Source organism: Camelus dromedarius, chromosome 26 (assembly GCF_036321535.1).
Source record: "Camelus dromedarius isolate mCamDro1 chromosome 26, mCamDro1.pat, whole genome shotgun sequence".
Classification (NCBI taxonomy): domain Eukaryota; kingdom Metazoa; phylum Chordata; class Mammalia; order Artiodactyla; family Camelidae; genus Camelus; species Camelus dromedarius.
In genome coordinates this window covers 21,961,396-21,986,236 of record NC_087461.1, presented here as the reverse complement: position 1 = coordinate 21,986,236, position 24,841 = coordinate 21,961,396, and the positions used below count along the sequence as shown (strand labels likewise).

The following is a 24,841-nucleotide window of genomic DNA, read 5'->3' as shown; positions in this document are numbered from 1 at the left end:
GAAAATCTCATGAGCACAATTCCTTATTATTAAACTGTGTTCCTTTGTCTGGGGGGGGGTGTCAGTACATAAGGCTGTGCATTCTTTTCAAACTGTGAAGTTCTTTTATGAATTCAAAATGTCTCCTTGGCTGGAGCACTCCATGAATAATACTTTGATTTCTGTAAGCGACCCTCTAAACACATGGCCACAGAATAATAAACAGATTCTTTACTTTTTAACTTGATTCTACCAAACTCCAGGCTTCTTAGGAAAAAAAAAAAAAAAAAAACTCGCTCAGTATCCATTGTGGTCAAAACACAGACCATCTTCCCCTCAAACTACCCTTGACCTGCAGAACAGACTTTCTGCAAAGAAAAAGTATATTTAAAAATTGAAAGGGACTTTGTCTATACTCAGGAGCCTGAATCTTTAAAGGAACACTGTTGCCTCAAAAGGAAACATGACACACTCGAAATCATCAAAATGATAATGATTTTTAAAAATTCAGACTTAATAGTAATATATTAAGGAGACAAATGATGAAAGAAGTGGCAATAAAACATTACCCTAAAGATGGCACGGGGTTAATACATGTGCCCAAGCCTTCATCTCTAAAAGGTGCGAAACCATCTCCAATAAACTAACATCCCCCAGGAAAACAGGAAGATTTTTGCTTGCTTGGCATTATATGTCTCTTAGTGTCTCGCTCTTTCTTCTCTTTTTATTTGCCGAGTCACCTCAAAGCCAGATAATCTGATTTGTCTTCCTTGTTCCTTCTAGAATTGATATGAAAACATTACAATCCATTCATCTCAAATCTTTATTTCTGTGTCTCACTTGGTTCCAAAGTCCTGGGATATATTAATTTCAGGAATGGCTAAAATACGGCAGGAACATAAACTGTATCCGGCCATTTGAGAGAGATCAAAGGGCGAGAAATCTTCGTGAGGACCAATGTCATCCTTCGCAATCCTTTTCAAACAGTCCAGGACGCATTCCTTCTGTTTACGTAAAGTCTCACGAGACAACTGCTAAGATGCTATCACTGGTTGGAGTGGACGGCTTAAGGCTCTCTAAATTAGAAATGACATGACCTCATCAGTGAGCATTGTGTGCCAGCTTTGTGTACATCAGGAAGAAAATAAAGCTGACGTTGATGGAATAGAGCATTCGCATCTGTGAATTATTGTATTAACTGCATTTCCTCTGCTACATCCAGTAGTAACCACTGGCTGGCGAGAATCGTGGTCCGTTGGCAAAACTATGGGGCTGCACAGAGGAATTGTTTGCTTCTGTATACACTGGGAGACGCTCTGCATGCTAAGACAAGACAAAGGAGGAGGAGAAGGAAAAGCAGAGGACGAGGAGGAGGAGGATGAAGACAGCTTCTGCTCAAAATCCTCTGTGGCCTCTCACAGCCAACCGAGGGCCGCTGGAAAGGACCTCAATCTCCCTCCCACTCAAGCTGCACCAGTTGGCATCTATGCAGCAATTCCTTTTATCTCTGGTGCTTCATTGACTAGACAGGTCTGCATGGTTGGCCCCGCGCTTGCCTGTAATTTAACTGTGATGTGAACTGCTGACTAGCTTTGGCCGGGCGACTTGTGCTGGATAGGCTTTTTGCTTGAATCTCGACATGGTCTGAATACTAAGTGGCACAGTCCGAGCGCATTTTGCCTTCCAGACACAAATAAGAGAGGTGGGTCAGGCATTCTGCAGAACTAAGGGCACTTCTGCGGGGAGCCCTTTCTCCCAGGTACGAGAGAACTCAGCTAAGAGAGTCCCAGTGAGTTGTAACGGGGAAGGAAGACAGTATTTTAATTCACGCGATCTTCTAATAGTAATCACAAGGCTCTCCCCTGGGCAACAGTAAAAGCTATTTTTAACAGGGGCATAGAGGCTGGAACCTCCCCCTACTAAGAGGTAAGTGGTTGCCTCTTAAGTGCCAGCTTTGGGAGATGGGCTTATTCTGGGGTATAGTGGATTCACCTCTAGACTGGGATTCGGCCATCACTTGAGCATTTCTCTTTGTGGTACCGCCCCCCAGGGCCCCCAGATGTATCACAGATCGCAGTTCGTGTAAATATTCAGGAGGGTGTAGGCGTACAGATTGTGAAGGGGGATTCTGCCAGGGAAGTTGGGAAAGCAGCTTGTGTCTCCCCCTGGGGCTGAGAGCAGCTCCTCTCCTCCGTGAGCTCCTCGCCGGCAGCGTGGTGCCAGGAATGCGGCCGCGGTGCCAGCATCCCTCCTTGGGAGACTGAACGTGTCACTGCAGCAACGCGCCCAGCCAGCGCTGGCCTGCGCCTGGCATCCTGAGTTTGCAAATTTCGATCCCCCAGACGCCGCACTGCTCCGTTACTGCTGCCAGGACAGGAAGCACCAGGGGCCTGGCGATGCCAGGATGCCGGGCGCTGGGAGCAGGGCCCTGCCCGAGTGCATCGGGAAGCACCTGTCAGAATCTCATTCGGAACCCACAGCTTCCAGCTGCGGCCTCTGGAGGCGCCCTGGGGATGGCATCTAGGGAATCCAGCTCATGGAAGGTGCAGGGGGGTCACACGGTTAACCCGCCTGTCCCTCTGGAGTCCTGCTCTGGAAGAAGAATATTCTGGGTGAGAAGGAGGCCAAGTCTGGGTCCAAAGTGCACACCCACCTGAACAGGAAAGCCCCTTCTGGACCTCACCTCCCACGTTTCATCACGGGGACCTCAGCATCAGGCCTTCCCAGCGCTCTCCTTAAATCCTCCACCTGCAAGTGTCCCCTTTCTGCACCAATAATGGGAAAGCAGCCTGCGTTTACTGGGAATCATGCAATGACCTCTCTACCTAACCTTCTGACAATTAAAAACACTTTTCTAAGGTTTCGGTTTTCGAGTCTGAGACCCTGGGTGGCTCTACTCCTGAGTGTCCCTGGCTTTAAACTGCACAGTTCTCAAGCCCCAGGCCTTCCTGCCTGCGTACCCTCCGCCAGTCCTCACCCCAGCTGGGCAGATGTGGGTGGTGAAAACATTCTGAGTCCTAATACTAATCACGAGTTAGGTTTCCCATAAGAGCGATAAAAGGATAAAGATTTCCTTCTAAGAATTCTTGAAAGGATTACTCAGAGATTATTACTATTTTTCTTTTGGAAAGTTTGAATTATGGTTTTAGGAAAAGGGCCAAGGAAGGGGAAAAGTGATGGGAAAATGAGAAATGTCTTCAGTCACTAAAGAGGGTTTCAGAGGCTTTCTAGGTATGCACTGCTGGGTAGACAAATAGCACGCTTTACTGAAGCCGGGTTTTCTCCTGCGAGTGCATGTGACCCCCGACTCTATGGTGAAGCCCGTTAATGGGGAAACACTACCCCCCCAGGGTGTCGTCTGTATGGGCAGCTACCGTGCCAACCCCCTCACAGCTTCTGGGCATTCTTGAGTTATTAGGAAGGGGGATTTTAGGTAACGGTGTCTTTTTAATCTCCTTCCAAGAGGATCTACCCCCGCCTGAATGCGTACATTAATAATGGAGAAACTCAATACCTGACATCATAAACTGGAGTGCGAAATGATGTTGGTGAACATAATTTTCACCTGCAAAAATATGTTTCTCTGGATCTTTGGTTTATTCCTCACCAGGCGTGAATAGCTATCCCCATGGAACACGCTGCAAACGATCACCATGCTGCTATCCAGGAATTGCCCTCCCTCTTCCCCAGAAAAGAACAGATTTTTTTTTTCCTCAGAGTATTAGAAAGCGGATTTGGATATAAAAATATACAGTGATGGATCTGGGAGGGGCCCTTGAGTTTGCGTCTGTGTTTCTGAGCGATTCCACACAATTCACCCTGTCACCATGCCGGCTCACTTGAGGTGTTCACATCAAGTAAATATATGAAACGCCTCATAGGGTGCATAGCCTCTTATTTGGTAAAAGCATTTTCAGAAATCTCTTCACAGGACATAATCTGGAAAGACATCAAACGTGTATGCAAAAAAGAAATATTGCCAGAAGCTCTATATTATTGGGGAAGGGGGAAGGAAAGAAGGCAGACAGGGAGAAAACAAGAAGGGAAAATTGTTGAGGAATATTATTCAGCCGTTAAAAAGCATGTTCCACAAAGGATTTTTTATAACAAAGGAAGAAAGCTTATGATAAATAAGCAAAAACTCAGCACATAAAACTCTATACACAGGATATTCTCAGTTTTTATTCATACAATGGGAGCAGGAAGGAAACATTAACAAGTGTTTATCTCTGGGTAGTGAGGCTGTATCTGTATTATTATTATTATTTCTGCATTTTTCAAAATTTGTACAATGGACAAGTTTTCCTTTGTAATCAGATACAAGTTATTTTGAAAAGCACTATCCACCTATATATGAAGCAGCAGATCAATACCTTTCTGCCCAGCTAACAATTTTATATTTCCTGGTCAGAGAACACTATCTTTTATGATGTTTTACTTGGAAATAAATCAAAGGCTTCATCTTTTTTTTTTTAAACAACTGCATCAATGAGTTTCTGTGTGACACATTTTCTCTTTGTACTAGGAAGTCAAAATGAATCGGATTGGATATAATACTTTCTGAAATTATGGTAGTGATACTTGCCATTTTGCACAGTAATTTCCATGTCACAATACACTCCTAGATTATTACTGAGCGGAATCTTTCCCAAGATCCTGGGAGGGCAGTTGTCAGCTGGCACCATCCCAGAAGGGAGACCAGAGGAGGCCAAGCACCGGAGAAAGGCACATGCACAAATAACTAGTAACCTTTCCGCACTGCCTACTTTGGGGCAGCTTTGATCCCAATATTTGCTCGTTACTCCCTTTCACACATATTTTTTTGCAGGTGGGAAATGGGTATGACTTATTATTTTAGGATTAGTCATTAACAACATGTAATTCACCTTTTCAACTGGTCACTGTTGCTAGAAAAATGCCACATCAACTAATACATCATTGATTTTTTTTTCTCCATGGGTGCTTTGCACCATAGAAACAAACATCTTGGTGTGTGCAAAGGTGTGTGTGCCTGTGTGCATGTCAGGGAAAGAGAGAGACAGAGAGGGCCCTTGGCCATCAGGGAGTCACATCACTGGGCAGTTTCAGTGGCATTGATGGTGGCCTCAGATTGGGCTTCCTCCCAGGGCTGTCCTGGTCCCTCCCTCTCAGGCTGATGCTCAGGGACCACATGGCTAGAACCCAAGCCCAGCCTGGACACAGAAATAGGAGTGGTGCTGACAGGTGGCTGTCATTTTGTTCTCTTCCTGGTGCCTGCATCTCAGGCCTCAAGACAGGTGGCTCCAGAGGCAGAGCCCACATCCTCAAGATGGGCAGGTGGGAGGGCAGGACCCTCTCACGGCCCCTGGGATGGAGCCAGCTGGGTGCAGCCCCCCAGGACAGAGCAGGCAAAGGCTAGATTCAGGTCAGGGACCAAGCTGGGGGCCCTGCACAGAAGCCCTTTGCATTTTCAGAGGGACAGAGAAGCTGGGCTGTGACCTGGCTTCCTGTGGTCACATACCAATGTCTATGGAAGTCCTTCCAAATCCGAACAAAATTTTAAAGTTTACACCATCAACAGAATACCGCTTTGTTTATTACATTGTCATAATTCCCCTTTAACGTTTGCTTCTAGGTGTATAAAGTAATTTTTCCTTCATTAAAATAATGCCAAATACTTTTCCCAAAGAGAGACTTTTTCCCTATATACATACATACATATATATGTTTTCTTCTTATGTGCACACTGTGGACCAGGAGCAGGACCGCAGACATGAGTTTTGCTCTGCGGCTCATTCTCATTTGTTATAACACTTCCCCAAATTCACTTTTTCCTCTACTCTAGTCATACTTTCCACACACTCCGCAAGACTCACTTCTGATCCACAGCAAGACCACTTTCCTGCTTGCCGTGTGTTCGTGCGGATTCGGGCCACCTGGGAGATGCTGGTAACTCTGCTCACGGGAGCCGGAGGCTAGCACTTCAGTGGGATTCCCGCCGCCCAGCAGCAAGCTCCTTCACTGACCTTATCACCCAAACTCAAGTTCCAGCTGTGAGGGGTCACTGCCCACCGAGCTTCAATCAAGCATGATCCCAGGGTGCAGGCGTGACAGACGGCTGGGCCCCCCGACAGGACTGGGGGGGCATGGTGCTAAAAGACCAGCCAGCTTTGCAAAGCAGCTCTGGATCTTCTTAAGCCAAACCATCCCTCCAGCAGCCTGCTCCACTGACAGTCAGCGGGCCAGCAAACATCTCACCTCTCTTGGGACAAACAATTACTGCAAGCACCGCCTTTTGTTTGACATCACTGTCCACCTCAAAGGCCCACACGGTGTTACTCATGTGCTTGTCCACAGACTTCCAAATCGTTCTCCTCCAGGAAGTTCCAAAGCCATATGGTCCACCTGACGGCTTTCCCGTGGGGCTCCTCTGATTAAAGTGTAAGAAGGATTTCTATACATATCATAGGTAACCCGTTCTCAAATAGTCAGAGTGCGGGAAAACTCATAAAGCTAATCTCGCATGTTAAAATTTCCATCTTTAAGCTTCTGTAATGCTCCAGGCCCATCAGAATGAATACCAATAATTTGACTGCAGCTGTGGAAAAGGTATGATTAATGGTTAGATAACACAATAATACGTATGAGGGTGAACAGTCCCAGGAAATAAGGCATGACAAAAGTGAAGAAAGAAAATCTTCATGGAAAGGCTTTTACTGGAGTAAAAAGAAATATTAAGTGGTTCTGGAGTAAAAAGCAATATTAAATGGTAATAATTCACAGGGATCTTCACTGACTGTGTGAGGGAGTACGAGGGTGGCAGGGGTCATGGCTGGTCAAGACCATTGGAAGGAGAGAAACAGATAATAAACGTCCAGCAGGTAGCAGACAGTTTCCTGCTGCTGCGTAGCAAGTCACCCCAAACATAGGGACTCAGGGTGGCACACATTTATCAGCTCGGGGTCTGCAGGTCAGAAGTCTGGCCTGGCAAGGGGGCTGGGGTCTCTGCTCAGTGTATCACAAGATGGGAATTAAGTGTTGGCAGGGCTGCATCCTCATCTTATCCCTGTGTCCTTGTCACAGCTCACACCACTGTGGCAGAACTCAGTTTCCTGCAGCTGCAGGACTGCCATCCCCATTTCCCTGCTGGTTACCAGCTGGCAAGGGCTCTCAGATCCCAGTGGCCACCCGCCCTCCTTGTCATGTGTCCCCCTCCAGGTTCACAGCCAGCAACAGAGACTCTCCCTCACCTCGAATTCTTCTCCTGCTTCAAAACTCTTCAGGAAGAGGAGGGTATAGCTCAGTGGTAGAGTGTTTGCTTAGCATGTACGAGATCTTGGGTCAATCCCGAGTACCGCCAAAAAAAAAAAACCAGGAAAAGCTGAGTCTGTTGTAAGGGTTCATCTGATTAGGCCAGGTCACCTAAGATAACCTCCCTTTCTTGAGGTCACTAATCTGGCAACTTAATAAAATCTGCAAAATCCCCGGAGGGCAGCACCTAGATGAATGGGTGATGGAGAAACTGAGAGAAATTGTGTGTAATCTTGGGATTCTGCCCACCATGCAGACCTAACTCTGGATGGACACAGGGCACCTGGGAACTGCAGTACAGACCCAGGCAGGAAGGATGGTCCCCTTCCATCTCCTGAGATGGCTAGTGAGATCCAGGGTAAGATGAAGGGCAGCCATGGGAAACCCCAGTGATGCTGGAGGCTATTTCAATGTTCTCATGTCCCACTGGCTGTTGGGTTAGGACCCCTGAGCTGATCAATGGTCCTCACTTGCAGTGGAAGGAAAGTGGGGTTCTGGAATGAACCATGCTCTCCTGATGGAAGCAAAAACAGAAATTCCAAGATTGTCCAAAACATATGTCTAGAGACAGAAAACTGATAGCTTAATGCTGAAATAAATACATAAAAGCATGCAAGACGTGTGGTGTAAAATGATGGTCAAAATATATATCGTTTTCATGGAAAATGTTTGGAGTTTGAATTCTCATTTATGAGGAATCTCACTTTATAATTAAGATTTATTGGCATGGAAGATTAAAAAATCCTTCACATGGGAAAATATCTCTATGATTTAACTCCGATTATGAAATCCAAAGATACATTTTAAATAGAAGTAAAGGAACACCCCCTCCCCCTTAAAACAACTATGCTCGGAGGTAATGGAGTCTTCCAGCATCAAACTTGCAAAGTTCAGTATTTATAGAAAAATTCACATGCCTTTAATTACAATAAATTCAGTTCCCAAGTAAAACGGTGCCATCTGGAAGATATTAACATCATTTACAACTTGTTCGCTTCCCTCTTTCATAGAAAATTTTTACTTCTTGCCAACTTTCCACTGTTCTCAGGGGGGAAAAAAAGAAAGACTTTCATGGACTGTCTCAGGATGGGTTTATAGAGCTGGTCAAGCCATCAAAAAGTGACAAAGGGACATTTTGGGCACATTTACTCCCTTATTTACTTTAAACCCTTATATCTTTAAGTTTTGTATTTCATTCATTTTAAATAAAGGCTGTCATCTCTGCTCCTCTTCTCTCAGGCTTCTAAAAGGGATGTCTTGTTTTGAAGCTAACTGAGTTCCCAAGGTCCAGTGGAGGGAGAGCTGGGCTCGGGTGATCTCTGAGCCTCAGGATTCACTCCTGCACCTCTGACTGATGGAGAAGTGCCACCATCTCTGACCTCCCACAAAGCCTCAAAGGGACAGTGGGGCAGGGGCTGCCACCTGCCTGGCCGTCAGACAAATCAACCCAAGTGGGACATCTGATCTGAGTCTCTCACATTCTGTCAGTGACGAGCTGACAGCCTTGGGTGGGCCACTAGTTAACACCTGCGAGCCTCAGCTACTCACCTGCATAATGGACAAGAGGATAAGGAACTTGCAGGATGGTAGGGAGGACTCAGTGAAGTAATTAATACATGTTGATGTCCCTTTCCAAGGGAGGCTGGAACGCAGGCGAAGCCAAGAGACGTGCACAGAAAACCCAGTGGAACACAGTTTTGTTTTCCAAAAAGGTGTACTGACTACCCAGTTCAAGACAGACTGTAGTTTAGGGAGTGGAGGTGGGGTAGCTACTGTCACTGCTCCGGGGCATCTACAGGTAGAGGATGACTGACTCGCAGAGCAGGACACCTGATGCTCTGTAAATACTATTTGGAATGACGGTAGGCCTTGCCCTGCTATGACCACCAAAAATCAATCAATTAAAGCCATAGGAATGGAGTTAAAGAAATCAATTTATATATACTACAATACTTTTTTTTAAAAAAGAAATCACTAAATCCTTTAAGTGTTTCCATTGATGTAGCCAACCGATTTAACAATCTGCAGTTGGATTAGTGCCATCAGCATGCAGTGCTGAATTTGCTCAAAAAGACCCCTTAATTGGTGCGGGGGAGGCACCGGGGCATAACTTCCGGTTCTGGGAAGGCAGTGCCTGCCTGGTGGCATAGCAAGACCACAATCTGCAAGTTTCCTTTTTAATTCTTTGGAAAAAGAAATAGAGCTGTAATTCTGTTTTGGACTAGAGGACCTAACGTGCTAATTTGAAGAGTTTAAAAAAAGCCTCCTGATTAATTAGTCATTATTCAGTGTGGATCTAGGTCGTTTGCTAATCAGAGCTGCAGGAACTAATGTTGGCAAATACTCATTTTTTAAAGGCTTTTTCTTTCTTTCTTTCTTTTCAGTAATTACAGGAGAAGCTTCTCAGCATCAGGTAGGTGGGCTTAGTCATTCTGGAGTGGGGAAGTCCCTTGTGCTGTAAGAACCACTCATCGTTTCTGGAAAAGCAGAAAGCAAAAAATGCTGAAGGAAAATAGGTCTGGTGACAGATTAGATGACTCTTCCTTTTAGTGACGCTAATTTGAAAGAAAGGGCCAGCCGAATTTGGGGATGGGGAGTTGGCAGTGACCCAAGTCAACTGTGCTGTTCCATTCTGTTCAGCAGACCCTTAAGGCTTACTTACAGTACAAACCACTAAGCCAACCACAGCCAAGAAACATGGAGCTTTGAGATGTGGACCTGATGCATTTATGACACTAAAATGAAACACACATGAGAAAAACAGATCATGTCATGGAGGGACTTTCTTTTCCTTAGTTCCTCGTGTTTACTGAAAGCAGCATACTGTTTGCTGCAAGTCATCTTCAGAGTCTGAAGTGTTCCTGCTTAGGGTATTTGTTGTTTTTCATTTTGTTTTCATTATTTAAAGTGCTATTAAGTAAGAAAGCAGGTGTATCATTTGCAGACAACTGGACCACCAGCAGCCTCACCAGCCTAGAACGTATTCTGTAACCCCATGCCAATTTGTGATACAGGGAATAATTGATAGAATGAGAAATAGATTGTGGACATAAAATACTTCAACTATCAACTAGGTTTTTTTTTTTTCCTATGTCACAGCATACAAACTGGTTAAAAAACAAAATGTGCAGGGCATCCCTGGTTATTAGCCTAAACGTGAGTTTCCATGATTTTTTCCTTGTCACTGACTTGCCTTACAGACTGCATAATTAATTGGCAACTATTTTTTTGTGAGCAGCAAGCTCGTGGAGATGAGGAAGGATTTTAATGACCTAGGTGGCCTCATGATTTATACAGACCCTGAGGAGGAATCGCGTGTTTAGAAGAAAGGAAAGCAGTGGCCATAAACTTCACCGGTCGCCCAAGAGGAGGGGCGCCATCTCTAAGTTTAACAACATGACCCCAGGGAGGGTCAGCGCGCAGAAAGGGCTCTGTGGTCAGATCGTGGATTCAACCCAACCGGGAGCTCACACAGCCCTCATCCTACCACCGGAAGCACTCCCCCACCCCAAGATACCTTCGTGGCAAGCTTAAGAGAAAGGAAAAGGGAGTCCCGTCAAGTTAGTGAAAATAAAATGTCGCATAAAGGGACAACCCCCAAACGCACGCCTCCTCAGCACCGCACGAGCTGGAGACAGGGCTCAGAGTCGCCCTTGATAATACTACCGACTCAGCTGTGAAAACAAGACGGAGAGACATGGCTGGGCTTTGCCTTCCCGGCTCTGACTAATTATCGCACCAGGAAAGGAGATTTTTTTTTCCCCCACTAAAAACCAGAAAACATAAAATGATTTAACCTTTCACTCTCTAAACAGCCTGATTTCTTTGAATGCTCTTAATGTGGAGGCCTGAAGTTCATGCACTTTATCTGTGGAGACGAGTTCACTAAGGGGGGAGGGTGTAGCTCAAGGGCAGAGCAAATGCTTAGCTCCTGGTTCAATCCCCAGGACCTCCATTTAGGAAAAAAAGGTCATTAAGAGAACTGATGCTGTAAAGTCACAGGGAGACAGAGGAACGAGGTGCTTTTCCAGCATCTGAAGTCTTGGTTTGGGGGCGAATTCATGCTCAGTCACAACTATTCAATAAAACAGATCCTCTGATCTAAATTTAAAATGCTGATTTTAAATATTGATCGATACTGATTTAAAATATTGTAGGTTCTCGAAACTGTCATATTACTTCAGAAATAGCCCGTATTCCAGATACCTCATTAACTCTGACTGCTTTTTCCTCTTATAATGGTGCTTTATCTGTATCACATTATTACTGCTTTCATCACTTTCCAATCTGTTGTTTGCTCTTTTATTTTTTTAAAAGTAGGAAATCATAGAAAATTGGTTCTAAAATGTGTCCCTCAGAATACCAGTGCGAGGAATGCTTCATGAAAAAAAAATCCCCCCCCCAAAATTTGGGGGCTCCATTTGGGGACTCTGCACATCATCATGTTCTTTTTGTGAATATCCAGAATTTCTATCAGTATAAAGGCTCTGAGAAGTCCCGCAGATTTAACCTTGATTTAACTTGGTTTAACCCAAAGAATGCCAATCTTGTTGATCAGAAGACCCTTTTATTACCCAACACAAATGGAACTAGAGTTGGTCAGAAAGTATTTTCTACGTGCTGTTTTGAAAAGTCACTCACTTGGCACTTGCAACAGGTCAGAAATAATAAAAAAATCCAGGGAGGGAATCAACTTTGCAAATGATGACACAAATTTGACAAGCTGGAGATAAATCTGGCGACCTGATTCCTTTTTCCATTCTGCCGTACATGTTAGAAATGTGATTTGAATCAGTGCTTCGGAGAACTGCCTCAGCGGCTGTTTCTGGCTAACCGAGCATGGTGCTGACGTGTAAGACGGTGCCTGTACTTGGTACAGGGGGCTCAATCCAGGCTGGAAAATGCGCTTGGCACAGCGGACCTTGAGGGCAGGACGCAGGAACGCCCTGGTTCTACTACCGACCTTATGTTGAGGTGAACACCGCGAAGAGATCTAACAAAAGTTCACAGTGGGAAGAGACCTAAGGGATAACAAACCAATATTGCATTTCACAGATGAGAAAACTGAAGCCGGAACACTTAGGGACCCGGACAGTTCCAGTTCAGGTAGTAGAAGAACCAGAACTTTCTACTGCATGATGAGGAATGATGTACCGCTGCATCTCACTGTTTAGGGGATGATGAAAAGGGTCCTTATGGTCATCTGGGTCTCCTTTTAATCTGGGATTTCCACCAAGAGATTGCTCAGGCTTGTTCCAAAACCTACAGGAGGAGGAAGTGCACACAGTCCACACAGAGTGTCCAGCCCATCCTTGGTGCCTGGCGATGGTTTCAAGTCTCCCTGACTTGTCTCAGAGCCGGGCCCTCATAATATGTCTTCAGGATTCCATGCAGTTTCCACCCATTGACCCTAAGACCACATTCAGTTCCCCTTCCACAGACGAGGCCTCAGCTTTCTGAGCAAAACCTTCACGCCCCTAGTCTCTAACTTGTTGGGGTTTGTAAGAAGACAAAAATTTAAAGAATTAACGTATTAGATTGACACACACACACACACAACAAGCAGAACCCAGGGAAGTGTAGAAACCACTTCTCTAATTGCTCCAGGGTGGCTGAGACATGACTTTAGCAATCCAGGGATGGTGGACACTGCAAAAGCGTGGATGTGTTTCAAAATCTCTGTAGCTGTGTTTTGGGGACCTGGGGTGGTATCTGTGCCAGGAAGGGCAGGATGCAGGGCTCAGCTTCCAGTCTCCCCTCTTTCCAGAACCTTCTCTCCCTCCATTCCCACACGTCTAGCCTCTGCCCTTCTTACTGGTTTGGGACTATGTGGTCTAAGGGTAGGGTCTTTCCCTGGGGATGAAAAACCATCTCTGGGGAGTAAGGACCCAGGAAACATAAACAGATGCAGAGCAGAAGGGAGGGCTGACCCGGGACCCCCTCCCCTCCCACCGTGGATGGAGCCAGAGGTCAGAGGCATGCCTGGGTGACAGTTTAACATAGGCATTTTCCATATCAACTTGGAGGGTGGGCTTTCTGATGCCAAAGCAAAAATGTAATTTATTCTGCTGACTTTTTTTTTTTTTTTTACACAAACTAGGCACTCCAGCCAAGAATGCCAAATCCTGGACCGAGAACATTCCTATTTTTGTAACTGTTAATGTTCTATGTTGAATTTTCTCTTCCTCCCTCCCTCTTCACACTACTCTGCAGTTTCATGCCAACCTCAGGTCCCTTTAATGTTTTTGTGTGTGTGTGTCATACAGTAAGACCATTGCTGCGTCGTAAAAATGTCACCGATTCAGGACACTTCTCCTAACGACTATCATAGTTCTCCTTCCCAGACATGGACAAATTACCCATTTTCATTAATAAAACACGCACATAGCCTTCATAATGGTTTTCACCTTAAAACAGGCTTCTGTAAATTTGGAAGTCAAGTGGCCTTCCCACCAATCCCTTACTACCCAACTCCTGAATTACTCACGACGAGTGTGCGCCCAGAAGCACGGGTTAACAACAGTCCCAACGCCACCGACGCAGAAGCCAGCCCTGGATAGGGGAGTCATTAAACAGAATAACTTCGACTTAAAGTTTTTCTCATTTTTCTCCTTTAAAGTCCAAGGTCTTCAAAAATACGTCCTCCCTAATGTGTGACAGGCATGTCAAACACAGGCTGTGTAAATGTCTGAACAGGAATAATATCGATCTCATCAACAGGAATTTTCTGTGCAGATGGTAGGAGACCATTAGCAAAAGCTTTTATTTTTCCTTCCATCATGCTTTGCCATTAAGGAGGAAAGAATTCTTAGCATGTGTGAAATACCCATATGTATTATATCTCTCTCTATATATACATAAAATCTTCAGTGAAAAAAGTAGTAATTGCTCATATTTGTATGTAAGCTTATAATAGCTCATAATTATACGTATAATCTTAGATACGTAAATTTTGGTGAAGAAATAGTAATAGCTTAGATTTACATATTACGCTTCTCCGAGCAGCTGAGAGAGCGTTCCCGCTTGTCACTGTGGTGCAGGCTTGCGAAGGGAGCGTGGACAGGTAGCACCCATGACACGGGAGGGAAGCTGTGCTCACGTCACTCCCAGAACAGCCGGTCAATGTTGTTAAACCACTGGTTTCACAGAGGATTCGTTACTGGATTCGCTAGTGAATCCACTGAATTAACTCTTGACTTGTTCGCCCAGAGTCACACAGAAGTGCCTGGAGTGGAGACTGGGGGTGCAGACAGAGGTGACCCCTCACCCGCGGGGTCTGGACCTCACTGTCCAGGACTAGAGGAGAACCGACAGCCTGGGCGCCTTGGAGAAGGTAAAAGAGACAGAAGCTGTGCCCGTGGATGGTGAGGAGGGTGATTCGAGGACATTGCTACAGCAGCGTGTCTTCCGTGGCCCCCGGAGCATGCTGTCCCATTTCCTCTTTAGAGCTGTCTCGGGGAGGGTGTCGCCCCGGGGCCGCAAACAACACGCGGCATTCCCTTCTTGCTTGAAACCCAACTTTTAAAAAGCAGTCTTTAAATCTGGTTCAAATGACTTCTGATCATGGTCTCAAAAAAGGAAAAAGATAAAAGATGAATTCTAGGAAATACAGGGCAGGGTAAAATAGGAAATTAGAAAGGGTGACTTGGAGGTCAAATTCATGTCCAGGTATTTAGCAGCAGGGTTTTCGTTTTAAGGCACAAACTGAAAAAGCCATCACCTGGCCAGTCTCGCGGTCCCTGCTGCATCTCTGGCCAGTTACCCCCTGGGTTGTGTTGGCGCTACCGAAAGTCGAGGACAAGTGCCCAAATGTCCCTCGTGGAAAGGTAACTGCACAGAGTTGTTCTGACAGCTCTTCCTCGGAGCATCTCTTTTCTTTTTCCCGCCGGCCCATGTTCCATTCCTCCAAAGGCCAACTCTGGGTCCACTTCTGTGAAGCTTTTCTCAGACTCAGTCACCTGTCCACATTTCCTCCACCTGAACTGATGAAGCCCTGAGCCAGCACGGCCCGAGTAATTACCGCTTTGCCCAATATCGAGCTGGAAGTATTATTTCAAGTGTTACCAGGCCTCATTTATTTCCCTGGTAAGACCATACTTCTTGTCGGTAGAAAGTCTGTCTCTCTCTCTCTGTTTATCTTGGGTTTGTCTGAGAATCAGAAACAAAACTGATTTCCTTGGAAATACGTTCAGGCTTGTGGAGAAAATAAATAAATCAGAGAGAAACTAGCATGAACATCACATAACCACTATTCTGTCTTCCTATTTTAGCCACGTTTACATGGAATCTTCTAGGTTGTTTCATAAACAGTTCTGAAAGAAAACAACTTACACTTTCGAAAAATTTTTTCTACAAATCACCTAGATGGCTTTGGGGAAAACGCAAGGCACGGCATGTTCTGCTTTTGTTCCAATTACATTAACCCTTATTAAAATAGCCACCGTGACGACAATGTCTCCTTGCGAGAGCGCACCGAGTTCTTATGGGCACAGCCTCACCTGGACGTTCTGGGATTTGGGTGCCTGGCTCCCATTAGTGATAATAAGTATTGCATCTATAAATCCCTAGATGCTTCTGTCCATCCTACCTGCTTCAGTTTCCACAGGTGGGATGTCACGTCTAATGAGGTCGGTGTCCCCACGATTGCTGTTCAGGAAAACACCATGTTTAGATTTCCTCTTTTCTGCCGTCCCCGCGCGTGTTACGAGGTGGGAGATACTGACGCATTTCGAATCGTAAGTTAAGAAGCTGTAATTCTTTACCTTCTAAAGAAATTTGCTCCACATAAAGTCTCAACCCAGTGGACATCAGTGTGTGTTAGAAACACAGACACGTGGTGAGTTTTCTCCCCGCTGCGTTCGCTCCCTGCTTCATCACCGGGTTCTGCGCCTTTCCACGAGGGGCAAGGATCACAGGCAGGCACAGGCTTTATTTTCACACCGATCTCCGGGTGCCCCACACACAATTCTGTCTCCTCTCTCTGGTGCACGAACAGAAAAACTCACCGCCATTTGTATTTGAGGTCAGTATCTGTGGAAGCCAACATTTTAGGCTGTTTCTTTCCTTCGTCATTTGAATTTCAAATTCTTATCCTCACGCTTTTCACCCTGCTTGAAATCCAGACCCTCAGGAGAATGGCGCGCTCTGCTCTAATAATCTCTGTCTGTTATACGGCTTAGAGATGTAAATGACAGGTTTTGTTCTTTTATTTCTCCTTCTTAGTATCAAACTTGCATTAAAATGGGATATACGTTCAGCCGGCACTCTGTGAGCAAGGCTGTATGTGACGCCTGTGTGGGATACGTCTGTGTGTCTGTGTATTGGTTGTGGGTCAGCATAAATACAAAATCCTACAATCTTATCCAAGGCAGATTAATTTCCAAATAAAAAGTTTCCAAATCTGTGCTAACTGACACCAAACATTGCCACTTGAAGTTGATTTTGTGCCTCCCTTACCTAGAGGTTTTCCCATCCGTGGGAGCCACTGAGGCGGCAGCTGGGGATGAGTGAACCCAACCCCAGGCCTGACAGGTGATTAACTCTAGTCGCCAGGTGATCAGCCGTCCCCCCAGGGTCACAGCCTTGCCGGTCAGCAGCCTGCACCCAAACTCCTTCAGGAAAGGCAAGCAAACTTGAACATGCCATTTTTTTTTTAAGGCACCCTTGGTGCGGTTACCACAGACCCTGTGTTATTCCCTGCACGCCTTCTCAGTGGAGTCCGATTTCCAGTTTTTGTTAAATTAGTTCCCTATCAGTCAACACTTGTTTAAAAACATGTCATAAGCCTCTGTGGCTGGTGCATGCTCCAATTACCTCTGATTATTGCATCAAGATGCACAAACGAGATACCCGCGTCACTCCTGTTTACTGCCAAACGCTATTGAAACAAACTGAAATTCAATTTCGGAACAGATGGCAATAACCCATCAAAACAGAGCAAGCGGGGGCTGGGCCCCGAGGTGAGCCGGGCCGTTGCTGAGCCAAGGCGGCCTCTCAGCTCATCGTTTAAACACGGTCTTGTGGCCCGGCGCGCTGAATGCTTTCTTGGTCTTTCTTCTGGCGCTGAGTGTGCTCTGCCCTCTGGGGTGCCGTGTGTGGCGGGTATGGACTAAATACCACGCGTCCTTCTGCCAGCAGCACTTTTAGGAGGGGACAAACGACTGGGTGCTTTTATAAACAGTCATGCCGTAGGTGTCCGCAGAAAGCAACCTTTGTGTGGGGCTTTTAAAAACATTTGCTTTCTACACACAAACCATAAAACGGTCAAGTTCAAATTTTCAGCTATAATTTGGGCAGTAGGTCTCAGGCCCTTTGGTAGGCTGATGGGACATTTTTGTTGGCACAAATTAAGGGCCCAGGCTGACCGAATGCAATCTGGTTCCAAAAATTAATTTCACTTACATAATCCCCCCGAATATGCAGCCCCGCGGTTTGCATTTATTTTGTGATTCATTGCAGCTGGGTTAAACTAGAGGGTTAAGAATTTTACGCCCCAGCCAGCTCTGACTCCAGAACAGAAACATACACAAATTTCTCCCATCATCTATTGCTTCAGGGCAAGGAAGAAGAAAGCCTCTGTAATCTGGAGACAAGACTTTTCCAGACAGCTGTGAATGACAGGAGCCACCATGCGTCCCTGAGAAGCGCGTCGTGGCAGCCTGGGGCGCGGCCAGAAATCAGTGGCATGAAGAACGGGGACCAAATAGAAAAAACTCAAAGAGCCTGTGAATTCCGCTTACCATAAACATTTAAAATGTGGGCTACAGAGTGTTTCCTGGAAGCAGAAAATTAAATGGGGCTAGCATTTAGAAGAGTTGTAGACTGTACCGTGTAGACAGAGTTATGTCCATCAGGTCTCAAGCTGGGGTGAAATGAACTGGTTCAATCTCTTTGTGTTAAATATGGAAACTGAGATGCAGAGAGGTTGAACTGGCCAAGTTAACGTCAGCACTGAATGACCCAGGTCTTCTGACCCCCTGCCTAGTCCTTTTCCATAGATGCTCCAAACGTGCTTCCCCACTCGTGCTGCTTAACGATGAAGATCTTCTCCCTTGATTTCCTGCTCTAATTTTCCGTGAAGAACAGAATTCTACCAACTCTTGATTGTGGACCATCTTGCTTCTCGAGCGTATTTTAATAAGCAAAGTGATATTAAACATCTTCCCTCGTAAAATTTTCATTTTCAAGGGTTCTGATGGACTTGGTGAATGCTTAATTACAAAAAAGGTAGATTTTCTATGTCTGTGTCTCATTTCTATGAGGCGGACGTTCACATGGAAACTCGAGGGGAAGGTGTCTGAACGTTTTGGTGGGAATTGTAACATGAAAAAGCTTGAAAAGGCTCCGGGTTCATTTGTACAGCCTGATCCAGGTCAGGCAGGTGAGCAGGTCTGTGTCGGTCCAAAGGAAGAAAGTCCACAGCGTCCCTGGCAACTTTTTCCTGTATTTCACAACCCCTACTTTAATGAAAATTTTATGACACTGTTCCAATCATTCTTATTTTATTTTTAAACCATTTCTTCTCCTTTTGTTTCTAGCTTAATCAAAAGGCACAGATGAACATATACTTAAAAACCATAGGCTATTTTTAATCCCAGAATACTTAAATTCTCTATTTCTCTTCAGACAAGATAAGAAACGTTTATAAAACACTAACTTTAACACAGTAATCTGGACAGGGACTGTTCCCAGCCTTTTCCTTCCCTGGAATATTTTTGGCCCAGTAAACTTCAATTCAAACATCTTTGGTGGATACCTTGGCACCCAGTACAGAGGGAAACAGAAACAAAGTGCTTCCTTAGAATTTTACAACCTGTTTGTACTATTACGTCTTTAAAAAGGTGATGGTGCATTGAATCACATACACAATTCATTTCATTGCACTAGAAACAAGGAAAGCCGGCATGAACTAGAATTGCAGAAGGGAATTTGGAGGGGATCTTCTCTGACCCCTAAAAGTCACGGATAAGGAAGGAGAGACCCTCGTAAGCGAGGTGGACCGCAGGTCACTCCACCCGCAGTCCGCAGCAGGGTGAGTGCTGAGTTCTGGGTTCTCTCTTCCAGATCCAGGCTTTGTCTGTTAAAACACCCCCACTTAGCACTCAGCAAAGGGGAGAAAACAGAAAACGTATTTATCATCTTTGAAAGAAGAATGCTCGACATCTACTAACAGCACTTGCACCCGTGCGCACACACACACACTCAGGATCTACACAGATGCCTTAAAGCACAGCTGGTCCGCACAACGAGGATGTGGTGCTGTTGTCACGCTGTGGACTTGTTTTTTGCACGCCCCTGTGAATGAATGAATTTCACGCATCCACATCCAATGTGTGTTCTTTTATCTGTTACAATCATAGTGCGGATAAAGTTCTTTCATCTGGCTGGTCAAAGAGGTCCCGGATACCAAACAAGGAAGCCCTTTAGCTCATGTTACTCTGGAACAGTGCCAGGTGTTAGCAAGCCCGACTAAGCAGGACTGGTTTGTATAAAGTCAGAGGGGGGTTCGCAGCCTCAAGGGAAAATCAGCATTTCTATCCTTGTAAGACGTTGATTGCACACCTACTCTTACATGGAACGCTTTACATACTGGCAAGATTCCTGTGTATCTCAGATACTTCAGTGGGTGTTGGATTTGGGAGTAAGCTTTTAAAAAATATATATTTTATTTATTTATTTTTCATTTTTGTTTTGGGGGAGGTAATTAGGTTTGTTTGTTTATTTTAAGTTTATTTACTTATTTTTAAAATAGAGGTACTGGGGATTGAACCCAGGACCTCATGCATTCATGCACGGGATCTACCACTGAGCTATAGCCTCCCCTTCTCTGACTTCTTAAGAGGGTATCACTCCCTTTCCTGGGGCTTAGCCTTTTTACATAATAATGCTTCAGGAAAACCCATTTCTAGTCACTGTGCTGGGAGACACAAGGGGCTAGAAGAGTATCTGAAAATTAATGAGGGAGAAAAGAAGTAACACGCTCTTCTTGTGAGTGCCTGATGGGTTCCCCCCACGTATGTGCACCTGGGAGAGAACCAGCAGCTTGGCATATCTGAGCAGTAATAACAACATCCAACCCGGATGATAGCCTTGATGCCACAGCTGCCAACCCGCTAGGCTGCCCGTGTCAGCGCCGGCAGCTGTGACGGCCACAGCGACGGCCAAGAAACCAGGACCCCGGGTCTCACTTGGACTCTGCTGCTGAGCAGCTGGGAGATGCCGGGTGAGTCACCGCACCTCTCTGGGCCTTTGTTTCCTCCTTCACAACCTAAGGGGGTTGCCCGAGATGACCTCTAAGGCCCTTTCCATGCGCATCACACGCGGATTCACAACCAGCCACATTGTCTCTGGCTGCCAACACAGCCTCTGCCTTGTCCTGACACCATCTCTGACGTGTCAGATGTGGGAGGTGGGCCTCAGGGCGGCGAATCGCCGAGTGTCAAACAGTTCTAAAACAATTTACAAATTGTAGGTTTTCATTCGGAGGATTATCTTTCAAAGAAGTGCAACACAAACAGATCCTCCAGCACCGCCACACCAGGTGCCCTGACACGCACTTCTGCAGGCACACGAGCATTGGTGTGTCTGATGAAATGCATGCCAAGCGCAGGCCACAGGAAAGCCTGGCTCCCCACACAGACAAACACACAAGAGGAGGGAGAGATGATGCATCCCTTGGCGACCCGGGAGTAACACAGAACCGAACTCTAAAGACACCAGCATCCCGGCCACTGGCACCGTGGTCTACTCATTGGGAAACCAAGAAGCAGTAGTTCGCCTGTGGCAGCTCCAGACATAATTTGTATCAGAGGCAGTGGAGAACCTTTCATTTAAAGCTTTTTTTTTAACATAATATTTTTGGGTACCCCATTAAATTAATCCACCATTAACAGACCATTAGTTTAAGCTATCAGTGGCTAAAACAAATTAAACAATAAAAAACTGAAAAACCAGCAAAGCCCATGAACGTGGCTAAAAGAGTTGTCCATCATGCTGAAACTCAGGGAAATTAAGTTAATAACAAATAAAGCATAAAACACATCCTACCATCATTATGTAACCCAATAAAAGGGATTTTGTTTCTACCAAATGCCACCATTCATCTCATCAGGTTGAGGCTGTGATCTGGGTGTCTGGGTTTCAGAGTTTTGCTGGGATCAACGTGTGAACCTGCTTATTTATTCCAGGGGGACGTTGAGCATAGATAAGGTATGAATACATCGGGGGCATATCTATAATAAGTAAGATTATAATAAAAAAATAACTTTCAATGCAAAAGGTCCAAGGACATGCTTTTCTGTAAAAGGGGGTCAGCATATTCTTAAGTTTGAGAAACACTTTTCTTTCAGCCGTGTCCTCAGGCAGGAACGCGCAGACAGGAAGTTCTGTTTGAAGCCAGCCTGCCTTGCGGCCCACTGACCTCTCCAGTGAGTCTGATTGTTCTGGAACTCTTGGTCTCCTTTTCCTCCTAGTGACTCTAAGTGGACTCGTGAAAAAAGGCTCTTTTCATCTTAATCCTTCTCCTCATACCCCAGCCAGCCTGGAGCCGTCTGGAAATCTCAGAACCAGAAGGACGAGATGTTTCCAGAGCCTTAGGGACATCCTGGATGCGGACAGGAGAGCTGGGAGGGCCGATCGAGGGCAGGAACGGCCCCTGCACCCTGGGGAGGCACACAGGGCCCTCCCTGCTGTAGAGCTGGAGGGGTGGGGAGGTTGGGGCCCAAGGCTGCTTCAGGCCCGGCGGGGAGTGCCCCGGAAGGGACGGGGCCACCAGAGCCCAGAGGGAATGAGCATCTCAGCCCTCCTAATCCAATGCAAACAAAGACAAGTCACTCAGCACAGCTTCAAACACTCTACAAATTGATTGTAAATCACAAACTGGAGGCCCACACAAACCGGAGCACAAACGCCCAACGCTGCTGTCTGTGGTGATGCCACACGAGGCGGGGTAAGCTGAGCGCAGGCACGGGCCGTGTGTCACCACAGCGCAGCGCACTTGGACGGGGTGACCATTTCATTTGCAACCTGAGTGAACGGTTTTCTCCGAGGGTGTTTTTAGAAGCTGTTTGCTGTGAGTTTCTCAGTTTCTCTAGATTGAGATCAAACATAAACAAGGACGCTGGAATATTGCTGGGGCCTCTGCAAACTCTCCTTCTGATCTGACATCCCATGGAGTCAAAGTGCATCTTGTTCTAAGGAAACCACTTTTCCTTCCAACACTTCGGGGCTTAAAGTAGGATTAACTCTCCTAAATTATACAGGCCCTGAGGGACAGGGAGAGGTGGGGAAACGGAGCCCCACCCTCCGGGTGATTTGGGGGGATCCCACAGTCAGATGCGCTATGGCCGGGCCTCATGGCCCTGGAAAACCAGACTCTTGGACGCTGCTCTAAGAGAAAATTCCCGAGTGTTACATTAGCCTTGAAAACAAGTCCCATATTTTTCTGTTAATAATACACTTATCAACTTCAGTTCATAGGCAAAATCCATTTTCCTGTTAATCGCACACAATTTGGCAGGCATAAAATACACACACTTCTACGCAGCCAGCAAGGTTTTCAAGATCCTGGGATCCCCTGGGAATTTCTGTTCTCAGTTGGTGAAAGAGAACTTACAGGAGAGCCCACTGTCAGCACTGGGCCCGGGAGCAGCGGGTGACGTCACAGTCACCTCGTCTCTATCCCAGGTGGCCAGGACTCAGCTGCCGGGCACTCAGAGACGCAGGTGGGCCTCCCGTGGGCCTGCTCCTCTGGGTCTCACCCCCACCCCAGCCTGCAGTGCGTCACGGTTCCGAAAGAGCTGTGTGCACACAGCCACCCCCACTTCTCTGTGCACCATCCACGCCTTCTGCATGGCCACGCCTGATTCCGAGAAACGCCTGGTGACTTTTCAACCCGGCAGTAGAAGGGCCCACTTCACAATGCAGCCTGAATTCCTAAGATCCCAAGCGCTCTTCACCTCCTGCGCAGGAAGTAACCACACTTGTACTAGCCGTGCAAACGGGGACTCCATCACCTCCGTGTGGCTGGTCGGGGAACATGAGGTCCCGTCGCTGAGCTGACCCAGGGTCACCCAGGCCACGTGGTGCTTTGGCATCGGGAGGGTATGGCATTAAGCCTGCCACCTCAAGTCCTGTCCTCTTAGGCGGATCTTATAAACTTTTTATACTTGGCTTCCTCTTTGGTCAAATGGGAAGGATGATGCCTTGCTTGCCCTGTGCTTGTGAGGCTTAAAGATCATAGCCACCCACCACCAGGAACATGACACCAACGAGTTACAGGCCTAGGCTGGCAGGTTTCCAGGATGTAAATTCCATATTTTTCCCACAATTCAAAATACTCCCTCCACCAGCAGCCCGCCACAACTGTAACCTCCGCCACCCATTCTTCATAACCATCCACTTGTGCCCAGAACTTAACCAGGTACCCCACCCCCACTCCGACCCCCATCACATTTTCTCCACCAATAACCCCAAAAGGCACTGTTTTTAGGTTCACTTTGCAGCTGAGAGCAAGGAGGCTTAGTGAGTTTGCCCCGGGTGTGGATGCAGAGCCGGTGGGTCTGGCTTGTGGGCTGGGAGGTGCCAGGCGCTGGTTTGAAAAACGAGCAGGGCATTTGGTGCAGATCCCAACTCCACCTGCGGGATTTCACCAGCCACTGCCACACACAAAACTGTTCCTCTCCTGTCATGCCTGATTTCTGAGCCATTTTCTTAAAGGTTCACTAACATCTAGGTCATGCTTAGCGAACAGCGTGGAGAAAAAGCATTGTGAGTAGCAACTGAAACGTACACACTCTTATCTTCAATCTCCTAATGATTAGTTCTAGAATGATTAATTCCACAGGATCGCAAGGCCTCTCCCAAGTTCACTTTCACATGGAAAATAGTAATATTGTCTTTTCTCCCAAACAGACTGAGCCCAGAGGCTTCACGTCAAAAAAACATTTCGGATTTCTCCCCGGCAGAGAATAACTTGACAAGGGAAACAGAACTGAAGAAAAGATGGGCTAACGGCTTTCTTACGCCCAACACGTACACGACTTAGACATATCTGAGAGCCACTAACTCCTCCCCGCCCAGCACAAACCTTTCCAATTATACTTTTAATCAAGAATTCCTTCTTCTGGTGTTACTTCCTGCCCTTCTGGGTTCTTATGATATTCAGTTTCCATCCTGGTCTCATCCTGTTTGGCCCCTTTGCGTAAAACCTAAGGAGCCTGGCCCAGGGCTTTCAAAGCCCCAGCGGTCTGTAAACAGGAAAGGTTTCCTCCGAGGTGGAGGGCCCCTCCTGGATCAAAAGGTAGCTCTTGGATAAGGCCTTCCCCCAAATTTCCAACCATTAGCACTTTGAGATCAGATGCTGTCCTGGAGGGCACCCGACTAGCCATCCACCGGCAGAGGTGCCGGGCATCCTGCCAGGAGTCCGAGGGCCACACGGAAACTGCAGGAAGAATCAGTTGCAGCTGGTCTGTCTGTTAACGAGGAGGCAGGGCCTGGAGAAACATAACGATTTCCTCTGCGCCATGGTCCCAGCTGGTTAACAGCCACGGTGGGGTGGGAGGGGGGAGGCCGA

At 46.4% G+C, this 24,841-nt stretch overlaps 1 protein-coding gene across 4 annotated transcripts in view; it reads right to left on the bottom strand.

The window, feature by feature from the left end:
- Window positions 1-24,841, bottom strand: part of LOC105100649 (neuropilin-1) — a 136,452-nt gene that overhangs the window by 84,869 nt on the left and 26,742 nt on the right. The window lies entirely within an intron of this gene.